Consider the following 5,438-nt stretch of genomic DNA (forward strand, 5'->3'; position numbering starts at 1 on the left):
AGATGATAATTTAAATATTGTAGTGAGAATTAACAACTATACTAACAATAATAACAATCATAACAGAATGGTATCAAATAAACGGTAACAAACAGCTATACTAATACTAATTACATCATTAATAAGTAATTCCATCATCGACAGTATGAGGAACAATAACAATCTATAATAACGACAAAGACAACAACAATAAACAACAAAGACATTCAGACCATTCATATATCGTCTACTCACCACTGGACTCTTCCCCCTCTCCCCTCTTTCCCCTCCCCCCTTCCCTCCCTCTCCCCACCTCCGCCTTAACTCCCTCCCTCTCCACCTCCTCTCTCCCTCTCCCCACCTTCTCCCTCTCCCAACCTTCTCCCGCTCCCCCCTCACTCCCTTCCCCCACCTCTACCCCCCTCTCCTCCCCTCTCCCTTCCCCCATCTCTATCCCCCTCTCCTCTTCTCTCTCCCTTCACCCCCTCCCTCCCCTCCCCCACCTCTATCCCCCATCTCCTTCTTCCTCTCCCCTCACCCCCCCTCCCTCCCCCAGATGAAGCATCCTCCCCCAGGCGAACTCTTCCTCACCCCCCCCCCCTTCCTCCCCCACGTGCTGCATAGCTGGGGTTCAGAGCCCTGTTGACCTATAACCTGGGGGGAGAGGAGAGGAGGAGGAGGAGGAGGAGGAGGAGGTGACGGGGGAGAGAGAAGGGAGGGGGGGTTGGAGGAGGAGGTGGGGGATGGGGTTGAAGGTGTTGGAGGAGGAGGTGGGGGATGGGGGAGAGGGGGTTGGAGGAGGAGGTGGGGGATGGGGGAGGAGGTGTTGGAGGAGGAGGTGGAGGGGGAGGAAGGGGGGGATTGGAGGAGGAGGTGTTGGAGAGGGGGGAGGAGGTGTTGGAGGAGGAGGTGGGAGATGGGGAAGGGAGGAGAAAGGAGGGAGAGAAGGAGGTGGGGGAAAGAAGGAGAGAAGGGTGTGGAAGAAATAGGAGGAGGAAGAACGGAGAAAGAGGAGGACGTGGAGGGGGAGATGCTGGTGGGGAGAAAGAGGAAGAAGAAGAGGGAGGTTGAGGAGGAGGAGAGGATGCTGGGTGAGGAGATGCTGGCGGAGGAGGAGGAGGAAGAATATGGAGAATGTGGGAGAGGAGAGAGGAAGAAGAAAAAGAAGAAGAAGAAGAAGAAGTAAAAAAAAGAAGAAGAAGAAGAGGAAGTAAAAAAAAAGAAGAAGAAGAAGAAGAAGATATCGGGCAGGAGGAGGAAGAAAGATAAGGAGAAGAGAGGAAATGAAAATGTGAGAGCAGGAGGAGGTGGAAAGAGGGAGAAAAGCGAAGTGGATTTAGAGGGAGAGGATGAAGGGGAGAGGGAGGTGGAGAGAAAAGCGTTGGTGGGGGAGGAGAAAAAGGGATGATGATGGAGAAAGGGGAAAAGGGAACGGAAGATGCTGGTGAGAAAGGAGAAGAAGGAGGAGAAGAAGAAGAAGAAGAAGGAGAGGAGGAGGACGAGGGAGGGGAGAAGGAGAAAAGTGATGTAGGTATTGTTGGAGAAACAACATGACGAGGATTTGAGGGAGAAAATGGTGTTGGAGAAAACGGTGTTGGAGAAAGCGAGGAGTCAGCGTGGTGGTGATGAGGAGACGGACGTAGAAAACGAGAGAAAGGCGGAAAGAAAATGAAAGAGAGAGAAGGGGGGTAGGAGGGAGAGTGTGGGGGGGGAGGGGTTAGGGAGTGAGGGAGAGAGGAAAATAGACAGAGAGGGTGAGGGGGAGGGAGAGATTGATAGATTGATGGACAGACGGATAGATAGATAGATAGATGGATAGATAGAGAGAGAGAAGGTTCAATAACCCCTAAAAATATTTAAAAAAAAAATACAGCAACAAAGGATCAATTAAAGAGAGAAAAAAAAAAAACGCTGAACAAAACAAGGGAAATTTTGAAAAATAAAATAAAATAAAATTAAAAATAAATAAATAAACACGCACACACGAATTAAGCACAAAAGAAAACGAAACAAAATGTGAAAGAAAGACGACACAAAGAACATAACAAGAGAGAATGATGAAAAAAAAAAAAAAAGAATAGATAAAAATACACGTAGAAATCACAAAAGAAAACAGAAGTGAGAGAGAAAGAGAGAGAGATAGATGGAAAGAGAGAGAAAGAGATGGAAAGTAACTGCGGGAAAGTGTCAACATTCGAAGCTCCGAACACGAAGTCGAAACGTCCCATTTGGCGAGTTCTCTGAATGCGTGCGTGGATTCGAACGCGCGAGTGAAGTAAGGTTTCGAAGCTTCAATTCTTGTTTTGTTTAGTTTTATGAGGGATGAAGGTGTAATTATGAGGGAATAGTAGTTGTTAATGAGGGTGTGAGCATGAGGGGAGCCCAGTTGTGTTAATAAGGGTGTAAATACGAGGGGGGGTCTAATTACATTAATGAGGGCGTGTTAAAAGAGATTTTCACGGGTTCGGTGCATCAATTAAGGAATCTTTTTTGTTTTTATTTAAGATAAATGAGGATGTAATCATGAGAGGAGCCTAATTATGTTATTAAGGCTTTGGTAAAAAGAGAGATCTTTTCAAGTGTTCAGTGCTTCATTTAGGGTCTCCAGAAGGTTTTTATGAGACATGAGGGGTAAGGGACGAGGGTGTAATTATGAGGGTGAAGTTATGAGTCTAGATATGTTAATGAGGGTGGCGTGAAGTTATGAGTCTAGATATGTTAATGAGGGTGGCGTCAAAAGTGTAAGATTTTTTAAAACGGCGAGCTTAAGGATGTATGAGATCCTTGCTTTTTTGTATGAGGGGTTTATGGTGAGGCTGTAATTATGAGGGTAACCCAGTTATGCTAATGAGGGTTTAGTAAAAAAATATATAGTTTTTTTTTCTTAAACGGGTTAGTTTCGGAATATATACGCTGAGGTTAAGGTTGTTTGAGAAATGGCGGCTTAATGAATGAGGATTTCCTACGTCTGACAGGGTTAATGAAGGCGTAATTTATATTTAGATACGAAAGAATGAGTTCTATATGAAAGATGAAGGTCGGGTGAGGGTAGGCTTATGAGTGAACCTTTCCTAATAAGGTTAATGACTGTAATTAAGGGTGAGAGATCTAGAAATATAATTTTTCGTTGTATTTGTTAAAAAAGGATTTATGAGGAATGAGGGTATGAGATGAGGGTGATAATTATGCAAATTACCAAGTTACGAGCGTTAATTGTCTTAATGATAACACAATTGCACCTTCCTTATGACCACGATGTGTAATTACCAGAGTGAATATTAATGATCATTACGAGTGCATCATTAGCAAAACCAAGGAGTTAGTCGTTCTCAATCGTTAATTACAATAAAGGCTAATGATTGTGCCATTAGGACAGAAAGAGGAATATATAATTAAAAATGGAACTTACTTTACGCTCGGATTAATGTCGCCTTAATTGGTATATCATTATCCCCAAAATATAGTGTTCGAAGCACTAACAGGCGATAGGTATAGTGATATAAAAGTTGTTTGGAAGAAAACATCATCGTTTTTAGGTATTATTTTATAGAATTTACAATGCGATTTATAGAGTGTTCAGAGAATTAATCAAGTGGTAAGTAAAGTCATATAGAAATTGTATTAAAAAAATATAGACATGTATATATACATGTCTATATATATATATATATATATATATATATAGAGAGAGAGAGAGAGAGAGAGAGAGATAGATAGATAGATAGATACATGTCTTTTGATGTATTATTAGAAACTGGGACAAGAGAAAACAAGATAATTGGATGGATAACGGATTATACCGGAGGGAGGGGGAGGGGGGAGGGGTAGAGGGGAGGGAGGGAGGGTTGAATTGATGGGGGAAGGGGGGGGGGGGGAGGTAAGGAGGGAGAGTGAGAAGGGGTTATATGGGAAGGTGGGGGGGGAGGGGAGAAGGGGGGGGAGAGGGAGGAGCATATGGGAAGGGAAGAGGAGTACGAGAGGAGGGGTGGGGAGGGAGGGAGGAGGAGGGAGAAGGGGGGGAGGGGCGAGTAAACAGGAGGGGGTAAAGGAGATGAAGAGGTGCACAGGAGGGAGGGGGAGGAGCAGGAGGGAGGGGGAGGGAGGGAAGGAGGGGGAGGAGGATAGACACTCCGTAGTCACCCCAATTCACAGGTACAACTCAATTACCATAATTTAGGAAGCTCCCTTACTCTCTCTCGCTGTCTTTCTTTTCCCTCTTTCTTTCTCTCTCTCTCTCTCTCTCTCTCTCTCTCTCTGTCTTTCTTTCTTTCTTTCTCTCTCTCTCTCTCTCTCTCTCTCTCTCTCTCTCTCTCTCTCTCTCTCTCTCTCTCTCTCTCTCTTTCTCTGTCTTTCTTTCCCTCTTTCTCTCTCTCTTTATCTCTCTCTCTCTTTATCTCTCTCTCTCTCTCTCTCTCTCTCTTTATCTTTCTCTCTCTCTCTCTCTCTCTCTCTCTCTCTCTCTCTCTCTCTCTCTCTCTCTCTCTCTCTCTCTCTCTCTCTCTCTCTCTCTCTCTCTCTCTCTCTTTATCTCTCTCTCTCTCTCTCTCTCTCTATCTCTCTCTCTCTCTCTCTCTCTATATATATATATATATATATATATATATATATCCGTCTTTCTATCTATCTGATACACTTCTGTTTCTGTAGCTGTGTCTGTAATTCAGTTAATTATCTGTGCATTTCCTTTATCAATTTCAACTATCCCGTTTTATAGACTTAAATTCGAATCAATCAGCATAAGAATATAGAAGAATGTAATGAAAAGATGATACCTAAAATATGAGTGGGTTTGCAACGCTGAAAATACGACAGAATTTACAGTTATTAAAAATACGAAAGAATTTACTGCGCTTAAAAATACGAAAGAATTTACAGCGCTTAAAAATACGAAAGAATTTACAGTGCCTAGAAATACGACAGAATTTACAGTGCAGAAAAATTCGAAAGAATTTACAGTGCTTAAAAATACGAAATAATTTACAGTGCTGAAAAATACGAATTGATTTACAGTGAAAAATACACGAATACATTTACAGTGCTCAAAACACGAAAGGATTTATACTTACATTTATTTCAGTAGATTTTCAGTGACATTCCTGCGACGCTGAAAAGAAATACAAAGACATTATTAAACGAAGAGATATGGGGTTCATAGATTTCAATGCGATTTGCATATATTGCTTATTTCCTTTTCTTGGTCTGTAGTTGATAGTATGTGTCAAGTATTCATTGATGTACATAAATGTAGATAGATACATGGATGGATGGATAGATAGATAGATAAATTGATGGATAAATAGATAGATAGATCGGTAGACATATAGATACAGATATATATATACACATATATAGCATAATGATATAGAGATATATATTGGATGTAGATACATGTAGACTAACAAATGCGTATATGATCTAATAAATACAAACTGGTTAAGTAGATTAATATATATTTTCAC

General features: G+C 41.9%; 1 protein-coding gene across 1 annotated transcript in view; it reads right to left on the minus strand.

The window, feature by feature from the left end:
* Nucleotides 1-5,085, minus strand: part of LOC125045636 — a 30,196-nt gene extending 25,111 nt beyond the window's left edge. Inside the window, exon 1 of the mRNA XM_047643041.1 lies at nucleotides 5,046-5,085. The gene's annotated coding sequence lies outside the window, so the exon portion shown is untranslated. The remainder of the gene's footprint in view (nucleotides 1-5,045) is intronic.
* Between the last annotated feature and the right edge of the window lie 353 nt (nucleotides 5,086-5,438).

The sequence above is a fragment of the Penaeus chinensis genome, chromosome 37 (assembly GCF_019202785.1).
Source record: "Penaeus chinensis breed Huanghai No. 1 chromosome 37, ASM1920278v2, whole genome shotgun sequence".
NCBI classification, from domain to species: domain Eukaryota; kingdom Metazoa; phylum Arthropoda; class Malacostraca; order Decapoda; family Penaeidae; genus Penaeus; species Penaeus chinensis.